This window comes from Monodelphis domestica, chromosome 4, assembly GCF_027887165.1.
Source record: "Monodelphis domestica isolate mMonDom1 chromosome 4, mMonDom1.pri, whole genome shotgun sequence".
NCBI classification, from domain to species: Eukaryota; Metazoa; Chordata; class Mammalia; order Didelphimorphia; family Didelphidae; genus Monodelphis; species Monodelphis domestica.
The window spans coordinates 110,310,321-110,323,960 of NC_077230.1; positions in this window are offsets into that span (position 1 = coordinate 110,310,321).

Sequence of the window (13,640 nt, forward strand, 5' to 3'; positions counted from 1 at the left end):
AGCAATATGGATTTCTCTCTAAACTGAGAAGTCACATCACCAATAACTTACTGAATCTTTGAAATCTGTTAATGTTGGAAGATAATATAGTATTGTCAACATTTTAAAAATCATTTTTAGAACAAGGCAGGTAGGTGGCTCAGTGTATTGAGAGCCAAGTCTAGATACAGAAGATCCTGGGTTCAAATTTGGCCTCAGATACTTCCTGGGCAAGTCACTTAACCCCAATTGCCAAGTTCTTACCACCTTGGAAGCCATACTTAGTATTGATTTTTTTTTTAAATCATTGTTAGAACACACCAGGAGATTGTGGTTAAACTTGAATATCCTAAAAGGTGAGTATGTGGGAATGTGGGTACCCTTCCTATCTCCTAGGTTGCTTAGAAATTAACCCCAGTCTGAACTCTTCCCTTTTGGAATGTAAATGATCTATTAGCCCCCTGTTGTCATTAAAGCAATGTGCTTGTTCATATCATCAGAACTAGCAGCTTTTGTTTTGAAACTTCAATCTCTAGAATTTATAGTAGTATAGACACTATATTCATGCTATTTGCAATTAGCTTCTAAAATAGAATAGCAATCAGCCCAGGCTATTCCATCCCTAGAGTGACTGACATTTAGTCCTAGGAGATTTAGATAAGAGGCTTTTCTTCTAAATTCTACCTACAACAAATCGAGGTAGCTCACTCTTTGGGAGGCAAGAAGGAAAATATGTAACAATAGTCAGCCTGCCTTAGCTAGTGCCAGGTTAGGATAGAAACAGTTTGTTAGAATTCCATTTTGTGAGAAATTGGTCAGCCAGGGAATATTGGCTAAGCAATAAACTAACGAAGGCATGCCCATGGCTTTAAGAAATGAAGCTTAAAAGTAATTCTTCATCCTTCCAATAAACATGAATCACAGTCACAGAATATTAGAGCTGAGAAAGAACAAAGTCCAAGCCTTTTTCCAAATGAGAAAACTAAAGCTCAAAGAGATTAAATGATTTGAGAAATGTTATATACTCAACAGTGGCACAATCAGGAACACAAGAATTCACCATGTCTACTGAATGCTATCTGGTGGATTTTATTATTCCATGCTGCCTGTGTTTGAAGATCTACTTAGGCAAAAGGAGTCTAAGTCCTTGGTTTTATGATTTTCTTGGTAGAATCTAGTTTTGATTATTGGTCCCAATTTAAAACAGGTAAATTCTTTATTATAAATGTTGTGTAATAGCAAAAAGTCCTAGTCTGTATCTTAAGTTATTCCTCTTTGGGAAACCCTTGCTTTCTCTAAAAATACAATTCCTTCTAAAAGATACATGAATAAATGATCTTTGCATTCTGATTGAGGGTACTGCAAGAGCAAAATATTATGAATTAGATAAGATTCTAAAAAAATGTTTTAAAGGTAACCTGGACAACTTTTGCATGAAATCAGGAGATCACCCCAAATTTTAGGAAATAGGCCACATTTTTCAGCTTTGGAGAAATTGTCTTACATCTTTCAAGAAACAAAAAATGAAATAAGGGGGAAAGAAACAGAATGTCCCTAATATCTAGCCAGGATATCTCCGAAATTATATATAGGTTTGGCAAAAGTGTTGGTAACTAATAGTCCTTCTTCATGCTCTCTCTTCTATTCCTTTCTCCTTTCAAATCTCTTCTAGTTCTAGAAGAGATGCTAGACAAGATAGCAGCTAAGAAGTCTCCAAGTTGGGGATCTCCACTGTTGGCCAAATAACTACAAAGTTGGCTTGTTTTTAAATTAAAAAACTGTAAAACTCAAACACTTCATGAGTAGGAAGAAATTCATTTCTATAATTTGGGATTAGACTGTACTAAAAATAATAGGTACCAATAAAGAAACTAAGCCCCATAACATCATGGCTACAAGAATTAACCAAGTCATGTTTAAAGAGATCAATGCCACTTGTTCAATGAACTTTTTAAAATGCATTTAAGAAAGGGAAGCAGTGTAATATAGTAGAAAGCACGTGGACTGGCAGAGGAAAGAACTAGGTTCTAGACCTCATTCTAACATTATTTTTTTGTGTGACCGTCATTTACTGTTTTTCAACTTCAATTTCCCCATCAAAAATTATAAGGATAATCAATTCTGCTACTTAATAATGGATTTATGAGTATTCACTAAAATAAGTATTCTTTCTTATTTGCCTATTTTCCTTATCTTTCTAGCATAGAAATTCCCTTATGTTTAAATTACTGCCTATATACTAGGGGAGTTTTTTCTGAAACTTCTCTCTTTCATTATATATACATGCACATACATATACATATATATATTTTTTAAATTCGGGCTTTCCTTTTTTCTTTGACTTTCCACAAGTCTCTTCTTTCTAGTCTGGATTCCCAACTTATTTGCTAACATGGGTAATCAGTTATTCAATAAGTATTCATTAAGCCCTTATCATGTGCCAGGCAGTTTGCTAAGTCCTAAAGAATACAAAAAAAGGCAAGAAACAGTGCCCATTCTTATGGAGCTCACAATCTAATGGGAGAGATCAGTAAACAAAAATGTACAGACACTATACACAGGATGGATAATAATTAAAAGAGGGATATCACTAGAATTCCAATTAATAGGGGGGAGGGAGTTAGTCAAATCTATGCTATGGAAAATCATTTTGTTGGCTTACTAAAGGACTGAGTAGAGGAAAAAGACTTGAGGCAGTCAGACCTTACAGCAAGCTATTGCAATAGTCCTAGTCTAAGGTATGAAGGTCAATTTAAGCAAGTAAATGTTAATGTGAATTACTACTTGAGTTTCATTTGTTTCTAAACCTTTAGAGTAGCAGTTCCCCAACTTTTTTCTCTCTGAATCCCTTTACATTCTTAAAAATTATTGAGGAACCCCCACAGTGGGTTATAGCTATCAATAGTTGCCATGTCAAAAAATAAGACTTATTATTATATAGTCCTCAGGCCCATATATGCCATTGTTAGTATTGTGAATCTTAAAACTGCTCAGGCTCTACTTCAGAAGATTTGATTAAGTTATTCTCCATTTTTAACAATGGAGGTACTTGGTCAGGAACATATTGAGAACTTTTAAAATTACTCTACCCTACTCAGAAAGTGCCTTAGGGGAAGATAATGTTGAAAACTCCTGATTGAACAATGAAAAGTCCCTATAGTGAAGCTAGGTGGTCTGTTTTTAGATCTAATTACAAAAGGTGCTCAGTACCTATAAAGGTTAAATTAGTACCTAACAGGTCAAGCAACTTACAAAAGGCAAGCTTAACAAAAGAGGTGTGAAGTACTCAGTAGATTTTATCTAACCAGAGAAGGTGAGAACAAAAGAAGATGTAAACTAAGAATGGCCAGTCCTGGAAAAAAGCATCTACTGTGATTGGTAGATGTGAAAATTTAGGGGAGGTGACACAAGAGAAAATTTCTTTAAAAGGGGAGTTTGAAATTGAGGGTAGTTGCAGTTTGGACTAGTTGGAGTTCCTAGAGTTTTGGGATTGGAAGTTAGTTGGAGTTGGAGTTTGGAGGTTTGGAGCTTGCTTGAAGACGATCTTGTGGTGAGTGATAAAGACTGACTCCCTCTCCCGTAGGCTCAGGCCTAGGCCATTTGGCCTAGGCCCTTTCTACTATTTTCTCTTTCTCTCTCTCTCTCCTTCCGTTAATTCCTTCAGTTATATTAATTAAAATCTCCATAAAACCCAGCTGACTTGGGTATTTTCTTATTTGGGAATTTTCCCACGTCGACGATTTTAATTTTAGATTTTAAATCAAGATACTAAAAATTATCTTTATAGTTGGCTGAACCCTTTACAGTTTTGGCAATTCAGTCTTGGCAAACCACATTTTCACGGTTACAGTTTCACCCAATTATCTCCAGAGCTGCCTGTTCTTTAAAGAATTCTAATTTCATTTAAGGCTGTGCCCACCTCTCCCACAGTAAGGTTAGTTCCCCACCATTAAAATGGTTTCATGATCAATTTTGCTGTCCTTCCCCCTTTTCACTCAATTGTATTTGCTAGTCCAACCTTTGAGACTTGGTGTTTCTATGGTCTCCCTGATGTTGACACATCACAAGTACAGATCTCAAAACTTTCCACTCTCATCCTATATAATTACTGTCATTGTCTCTCCAGAAATTCTTCAAAAACAATCCACACAAATTTATGGAAGCCTGCCTGTTTCTTTTGATAATGGCTAACATTTATATAGTGTTTTTTTAAATCTGGCCTCAGACATTATATGATGCTAGGCAAGTAACTTAACCTCTGTTTGACTTAATTCACTGGATAAGGAAATGGCAAACCACTCTAGTGTCTTTGCCAAGAAAACCCCATGGACAATACTGGCCGCTATGGTCTGTAGAGCCTGAAATGATTGAACAACTGAACAAGGATTTACAAAGTGCTTCAAATACATTATCTTACTAGGTTGTCAATAATATATAATACTAATAACATAATGTAAATGTGTATAATACATAATAAGTTAATAATAAATCATACCCCTTTGGCCTCCCAAAAAGCCTTTTAATTTCAAAGTATAAACAATTTGATTTTAGGGCTGAAGTTGAAGCTGTCTCTCCCTAGGCTGTGATGGGCAACCTTTCCAGCTTGGTGTGTCAAAATTTACTAAAAACCCAAGCATAACTCAGGTGGTGGGTCACTTCAAGGAAAAAAAACTTAATTTCACGATATTTATAGTTTAAATAACAAAAAACATATAATTGTAATATATAACTATTTAATAAACCAAAAACTAATTATTTAACTTACCTGCTTAGTGACTTCTTTGTTCATCTGTTAGTCGGTTTCTTTTGTTGGTCTTGACATTATTTAACTTGTGTGGAGTGCCCTGAACTTAGATAAGTGAGGGGGAGGGAGAATTCTTTAACTAACCTGCCCATTAGTGACTTTTTTGTTGCTGAATTTCATTGGTTAAATATTCAATTGAAAGTTGGTATTTTGTATACTCCAAGCCCAAGCAATCGCTACCAACTTCATCTATCAGGTTTTTTTTTGTAGGTTTTGATATTATTTAAAACTGAAACTGTGTATTTAACTGTGAAACTGTGAATAAAGCCATTGCTATATTTTTCAGGGTGTTAAAAGTGTCTGGTAATCGTTCTAGGCACTCCTCCATTGTATGTGGGCTGGAGCCCCTCCCAGTCTTCCCTGCCCTCCCCAGCTAGCTGGCCCAGGGGCACCAAGAGAACAGCACCACCGGCCTGCCTGCCCACATTCACTCCTTCCCCATGTGTGTTGCTCCTTCTCCCTGCCCCTGCAGGAGCCCCATGGGTCCCAGCCACCTGGCCCACACCACCCACAGCCAGCATGGAGCAGCCCTTCCTGGGGCCATGGCTGCAGGTGCAGGCTCCTGGGCCTGAGGCATGCTAAGCCCACATGTGGCCACATGTCGTCAAAAATGGCTGAGTGTCATAGGTTCACCATCACAGGGCTAGGCCAATTAGATGTCCACAGAAATTCCTAAATTCTATATTAATATGATGAACCCTAAGGGGACCACTACGTTGAGAGGTTGTCAATGCTCCAGTGCCATTTACTAGTGAGAGAGCTATGAGTTGCCCTTATTCTTCCAAGGTGAGACTGGAAGATCCAGTCTTTAAAAAACAATTAAAAAAAAAGTTATCTGAACAAATTCAAGTTTCAAGTAAGTAGCAGAATGAAGAAGGTGTAAAAAGATGGGAATACTTTTCAACTAAACAAACTCAAAACAAAACACTTCTGGATTCCAGAGAGAAGAACCCCCCCCCCACCCCCCTTGTTTCCAGTAAAGTAGGAGGCCAAAAGTAATAACAAAAAAAGGTAAGAGTGAACACATGCGCACAACCCACAAATCCATGTTTTGGCTAGGAGTAAATGTGGTTTTTCCAGCCTTTTAAGCACAAAAGTATTTTTGACTCAGCTCAGCTTGGTGATAGAACAACAATAGCTCAGCCTCTGCTATTCTGCTCAATTTAGACACCAAGAAGTTTTACATATTTGTCTTCAGCCTACTCAGAAGTAGTTAATCTATCACCAGCCCTCCCCCCAACCAAAATTTAGTTTTTCTCAGGTTTTTTAAATCACTTTATTCTCTCAAGTTCTTGAAATCCAACACAAACAAAACTTTCACACCTTAAGAACTACATCTTGTACATATAAAGCAAGAATAACTATTTGTTTAAAAACAGAGGAGACTAAGGTTATCAAATATTTCCTTGATTCTTTCCAAAATGAAGTTGCCGGGAGGCATGAATTAGAAAGGAGCAAAAAAGGGTAGTACATTAAATAACTTTGAAGATGATGGCTCTGCTCAGGCTGAAGAGCCAGCTCTTCCAGAAAAGAAGATGCTAGTGAGATGACTTTCTGGATTGTTTGCACTTTCCCTTTCCTCCCAGCCCCTCCAACTATAAGAATAGGCTCACATACAAACAGAACAAGTTTTTGAAACTTGCAACTAGTGGAGATTATTTGTTTTACTTACCTTTCCTGAGTCAATCAACCAACTAATACCAGGGAGATTTTCTTAAAAAGAATTCTTGGCCTCAAAAAGTTTTTTTTGTTTGGGAGTTTTTGTTTGTTGTGTTTATCATTATCTTCTAATTAAGTTTGTCTACTAGATCAAAAGAATTTTTACAAGGTTAATGTACATGAAATAGCTGTAGAATGAAAGACCAAGCACAATCAAGCACAAAACTCCGTGGTCCAGTGGTTTAGGGGTATAGAAATGACTGACTTATGAAAATCCCACTCAATCTGGAACTGACTTCAGTGAAAGCCTTTTAGTACCTACTTGTAATAAAGTAGATCCTGTTCTACACCAAGTGAACCCCAAAACCCCTCTCACCTGCTTTCTTTGATTTTATGGGCTCTAATTTCCTCACATAGTTCTACCTGTTCAAAATAGTTAATAGAAAACAAATTACATTCCTTTTCTTTTGAGCCTTGAAAAGCCAGAATTAAAGATAAATGTACCAAGGAGAATGATTACTTAACACAGGAAGCAAGGAGCCTACCTGACCCACAGTGATCAATTTATGTACAGTCTATTTCACAAGTCTGGAAAATCTTAATTCTGTTATGCAACTAAGGGAAAAAACAAAAAGACCAGACCAGCCCAGATCTTGTAGAATAGAGATAACAATCAAAACTTGAAACTCCAGCCATTATAATAGCTCCAAAACATCTTTGGGAGAGGAAAGGAAGGGCTGCCTGATTAAATCAGTTTTTCCATTTTCAGGGGTCAGTAATCCCTTAGAAGCAATTTATATCCCACTCCCACTTAGCCCTCCCCCTTCCTGGCTACAGATTAAGAAAATTTTAAAATTGTTAGCTACACAAAGGGACAAAGCTGCTTAAAAAATAGAGAAGGGTGGGAGGTTGGTAAGAAAGAAAAACAGTGAAAGTGTCTTCATGAGTCAAAAAAAATCCTTTTAGGTTTATTTACAGACATTAGAGTAGAAAAAACATAAGCATCATAGCATCCAGAATCTCCGATTGGATAAAACCTCCGGTTAGCTACCCCAACTCAGACCTGACTCCATTCAGTGCTATCTTGACAAGGAGCTCTTCTGTCTCTGTCTGAAGACCCCCAGTAATAGGGAACTCATTACTTTCTGATGCCATCATTCCACTTTGGAACAGAACTAATTATTCAGAAATTCCCTTATATCATACTTAAAAATTAAACATGCTTCACTGTAACCATCACCCACTGCTCCTAGTTCTGCTGTCTGGGGTCAAGCAGAACAATTTCCCCACAAAATAGCTTTTAAAATACCTAGATAAGTCTAAACTTCCTTAAATCTTTTCTAGGATAAACATTTCAATTTTTTTTCAGCCAGCATTCTTCTTGTGGCATGACTTCATGTCCCCTCACCACCCTAGTAGCCCTGAACATCTTCCAGCTTGTCCTTGTCCTTCATAAAATGTCCACAGAAGTGGACACAATATGGCTTGGGCTAGGCAGGATAACACCATCACTTCCCTCCTTCTGACCATTATGTCTCTCAGTGTCACCTGAGTAAATTGGTTTTTTCAGCGTCCATCTCACACTGTTGATTCATATTGAGCTTGCATGAAATCCCCTGAAATGCCTAAGTCATTTTTCAGATGCTCTATTGAACTCTGCCTCCCCATTCTGGACTTGTACAGTTGATTTTTTTAAAACAGTGCCTGATATCCATATTAAATTACATCTTTATATAATTTAACCCACCTCCAACCTGTTGGCGAGTTAGGTAGGGGAGTGTCTACCCCAGGCATGGGAAGACTTCTCCGGAGAATGGGGTACAGAGCAATTTGTTCCAATGGTCACGAAAGCAGCTAAAGCTGGTGCTGTGGAAGGCTTAGAGCTCGTCTGATAAAGAAAATGCTGAGGTCAATCCACTGCATCTCTGGCCACTAACAGTTGTCTTGACACTGGATCTGAATGAGGAAGAGAAAGTGAGGCTAATGAGTTTGTACAACTCTGGCGAAAGCCAAGATGTCACTTTGGTCCTCTGCTAATACAATACATGACAACATCTTAAGGTTCGGTCTGTAATTCTCCCAGGCTGACTCCCTGTGGGTCATTTCTCTTATGGAGCTCTCCTGCCAGCATCAGTCGCCTGTCCTCATCTTGAGTTTGCTGATATCCATGATGTGTCTGTAACACTTTGGAGGAAGAGTATGGTTTGAGTATGAGACATTGTAAGTTCTGCCTGAGTGGTCTGGAGTGGGGGGAAAGGGGGAGGCAAGAAATGCATTTAGATTGGAGAATAGGTCAATCTTTTCATAGATGGATGACTATATGTATTATATACAGATATTCCTACTCCATCCTTTCAGGGCTACAGATAAAGAAACAAAATTAGGAAGTATATATATACTATCTATAAGGAACAGATAAATGCATAGAAATATCTCTACATATTTCTGTCCTTTTCTTTCAGATGCTATTCCCTTTTACTTTTTTACTTTGTCTATCACATTGTACATGCTTAAAAATAAAGTAGTCCTTGCTCTCAGAAAGCTTATGTTATTCTTAAGGGAAACACCATTTAGACTAAAAAGCAAATATGAACATAGTGTAATTTCCAGAGAAATGAGGAACTAGCCAACTGGGCAGACCAGGGAAGGCTTGCTGTAGGAGGTAGAGCTTAAGTTAAAGTTTATTCAAATCTGGCCTTACATACTTTCGAGCTGTGTGACCCTGCACAAGTCTTTTAACTCCAAAAGCCCAGCCCTTACCTCTCTCCTGCCTTAGAAAAATATTAATTCCAAGACAGAAGGTAAAGGTTTAAGAAAACAATAAAAAATATAAAAGTGGCAGATTTTCTCATCTTTTTTTTAAACATGTACTTCTTCAGTACTTCAATTGAACCTTGGTCAAATATGGATAGTTCTGTAAGTGTAGGCGGTAACTTTCACATATTTTCATCCTGTCTAGTAGGCAATGCAATAGTTACAGTGTTGGACCTGTAGTCAGGAAGACTTGAGTGTGTGATCATAGGCAAGTCACTTACCTTAAACATGCCTCAGTTTCCTCCTATTTAAAATGGAGATAATAATAGCATCTACTTCACATAGTTGTTCTGAGGATGAAATGAGTTAACATATGTAAAGCATTTTGCCAACCTTAATGTGTTAATGTTGGCTTTTATTATTACTATCAATTCTTGTTCACATCCTCCCAGAGAAAACTGCCTGCCACTTTCTCATCATTCATTTCCCTTCTCCCTGCTTAATCAATATGCATTTTTCTGTGTGCCCATTTAAGATAATACTGATATATTAATTCAATGAAAGTGGCCTTCCAAATACATGTCATCATCGGGAAAACACGTTTTCTCATCCATTTGGTTTTTCCTGTGTGGATTGTTAGGCTTCCACAAAGTCCTATTCCAGGAGAAGTAAACATGGGATCAAGCAAATTATTCAATTGAGGGGCAGAAGTTCTGGCAGAATTTTATTCCACTCTCAAAAACCATTGACTGTAGTCCTATGGATCAAATAAATCTACTGTCTGATGCCCATGATAAGTATAGAGATTAATCCTCATTAGACTACCTTTTGGTGACACAGGCTTGGTTAAGGATTTTTGAAATGACAACTATCTCCATAATTAGAAATAAAGGGGGAAAAATTTTTAATGGTTCTCAGTCCAATTTGGCTCTCTTCTTCATTGAAGATGACAGATTGGTGGCATAGGATGCTAAGAATCCCCGTAGGTGCAGGAACCTTAACTAACATAAGATCTTTAATCAATGACCAATAAACTGACATACTTGGAAGAACTGGACCATGTCATTATTGATATTCTCATTATTAACAAAACCACAAGACAAAGAAAAGTTGGAACTAAATTAAAAGAATGGTTTGAAGGCTCTCCTTGGATCAGCAAACAAAGGAATTGGTAGTTGGCTTCATCATGTATCCCAAGAAAATAAGAAAATCATTTTGCCAAGTACAAAGTTATCTCATCTTTAATTGTTCATTATTAGTATAAGTAAAAAGACCATCATTGAGATACAGGCAATTTATCTGCCAACATCTGTTAAAGAATATAAAGTTGTGGAGAAATTGTATAAAGCACTTGATAGGAGCATGAAGATAGGGACAGGGAAGAGAACCATCCCCCGTCCCCCAAAAGCTGGGAAATATAATTCAGCTTTAAGAAACAAGAAGCCAAAGGCCTGCAGAAGCTAGAAGCTTTCTGCCTACAGGTAATACTTTATTCCAAAAAGGAATTAGGTGGTAGACAAAGAGAGCACTATATACAGCACCCACCATGATTTTACAAAAAGGAAAATGTCTTATCTTTTTTTTTTTTAATGAAAATGTCTTATCTTAAAAGAAATGACTTATTATTAATGTGGGAATATAATATGGAAGCTTCCTGGATTGTATGGCCAGACCATCTACTTAACAGAATAAAAATAGGAAGACACTGCTTATACTTGCAACAGCTACTGCTTGACCTATTCAAATAAATCATGATGATGGGAAATAGAAAAAGACAAAGATACTAACTTTGTTTACTACCATTTTCTGTAAAAGTTTAGCTCATGAAAGAGTTTTTTAACTTATTAAATGAAAAAGTTTCATCATTCTCACTTTATAAATAAGACTGAGACACTAAAAAGTTGAATGCTTCTTTAGGTAGGACCCATTGTTTTTCTAAGCAACAGAGATTTTCTTTTATATCCAGGGTTTTGTTTGTTTGTTTTTTGGCTAGCACCCTATTTTACTTTTTACTTCTTTCTCATTCATTGTACTCTAGCACCCAAGTTACAGACTAAAGTCACACCTACTTATTTCCTTGACCCTTTTGTCTTAAGCATCACTTTTTAACTCTAAAATCAAATCCTCTTATCCCTGCTTTATTTCTAAAGTCTTTTATTTATCTTTTTTGATAGCTCAAAGCATGATTTTCTTTTAATTTGGTGTTGAACAGAGCCCAACTTCAGCACCATCATTTTAAAGCCTTTACCTCCTGGCACTCTGCACAGTGATAACATGGGAGCAATAATAACTACCCTTATCTATGTGCTATTTAATGACTGCAGTACTGCCTTGGGAGCAATAAAACTAAATCTCTTTCCCAGCTGGCAAATACTTCCTTTCCTGCTTTAAGAGTTACTTTCTACTGGAAAGACCTTCAGTATTTCAAATTTATTCTGATTACTTTGCTGGGACCTGGCCTTTTTATCCACACACAGAAAAATTACATTCTGGCTTATTGCCTCACATACTTTTGGCTATGGTCCAGATGGATCATCCAGGAGTCTGTCATGCAAAAACAAGGAAGGTTAAAAGACTGCTTATGTGGCCTTAACAAAAGATGGGGTCAGCAAGCCTGTCACAGAAAGACAGTAGACTTGTAGAAACAGCTTTCTAGAAAATTATTCTCTTCTACAAAAGAACTGGCTGGAAGAGAACAGAATAAATTGTAGACAAGAACTACTATAAAAATAATATACTGATTATATATGTTAAAAAGGAAAGCAAGGTGTGTATATAATATTCATAGCTCCCTGTAAATTCCTTTCTATCTTTCTGTGTCTATGTAATTGAATGTTTGTTGAAATTTAATTTAAAAAAGGGGGGGGGGGGATTTTTAAAAGATTGAAAATAAAAAATTACCTGATTTTTCCCTTCTGCCCTCATCCTACTCCCTCAACTGATTGAGAGCATTATGATACTAAATCTTCTGGGTTGCTTCTTTGCCTTTTTCCTTAATATAAATGTGCATGAAATTTGCTCTAATGATCTTCCCTCATCCCTTATTGAAAAAAATTGACATTTTAAATTGTGTATTCTGGAGCATTAGTGTTTTGTTGGAAAGCTTTACTGTTACATATGATTTGCATTTTTTACTAGACACTTGTTCTTGGTCTTAGAAGACAAACATTTTCATTATTTCTTTGTAGAGCAGTAAGAATGCCAAGATGCAAATTGAGACGGTCCTCTGCAGCCCTAAGACACAAATTCTCCTCATAGTTTATGAAAGCAATTCTGGGTTCTAAAAATGGCTCCTCTCTTTGGTTCTAGATCCCTTTGAAACTGCCTTCCCCAAACTCTCACTATATTCTCTCCTCATAATAACCCTTTATTTCCATTTCCTAAACTTGCCTTCAAATATGTCACACACAGTCAAATGAACTGACCTGAACCAAAATCCCTTTTAGGAAAATTTAGAAGTGGAAGAGAATAAGATGCTATTTATTCGATTCAATTCCTATGCTCCAGAAAACTGAGTTTATTCCTCTTCTGACCAATAAAAACAACAGCTTCCATTTGCATTGTGGTTTTCTGAAAATAAAGTGTTTTCCTAATTCTGGCAGACTAATTTAATAATACTCGAATTGCCTATCTTACAACTAAGAGTTAACTGACTCCACTAAGGTTACATATAACTACCAAGGAGTTGCCCGGTTACCCTCGACCAGAAGCGGCTTTTGCACACATTTATACACAGACACGCACACGCACGCGCGCGCGCGCACACACACACACACACACACACACACACACACACACACACACACACGCCAAGCCACGCTCCTGCTGCCAAATTTAAGGGCACAGGCAGAAGCTGGAAAAGAGCACAAAGAGCACAGAGATGGATACCGCCCCCCCCCCACCGCCCCATTAGGCGCCAGCTCCCGGGGGGAGGGGGGGAGGGAATCCTTAGGGTTCTGGGTTCCAGAACCAGACGTAAACGTTGCCTGCGTGACCTTGGGTAAGTCACTTACGGGTACCTGGTCACCGCTACCCCGCTTTATGAAAAAGGCTGGTGGGGTGAGGTCTGCTCGCCAGCGCATTCTGCCAGTATCTGCACGTGCTAGAGTTGGGTTGGGGTCCAACCTACTGAGAAAGGCAAACCCGGCGACCTTCTTGAGACTCAGTTGAGACAGCTTACTCTAACCTCCAGTCAACCCTTCGCTCTTGAGATGCCTCGTCTGCAGCCTTGGTTTCGAGGGTCGTAGGCTCTGGAGACGCCAGAAAGGGCTGCAGAGTAGTACAAAGTATCCGCTCCCCCGCCCACACTGCCGTCGGGCTAGCACTACAACTCCCGGGATGTCGCTCTCATGGACAGAACCACAAAGACCGACATGCACTGCACTTTGTTTGCCACTCTGAAGGTCGGGAGCTGTAGTCCACATGCACCACCTTCCGGGCGGTG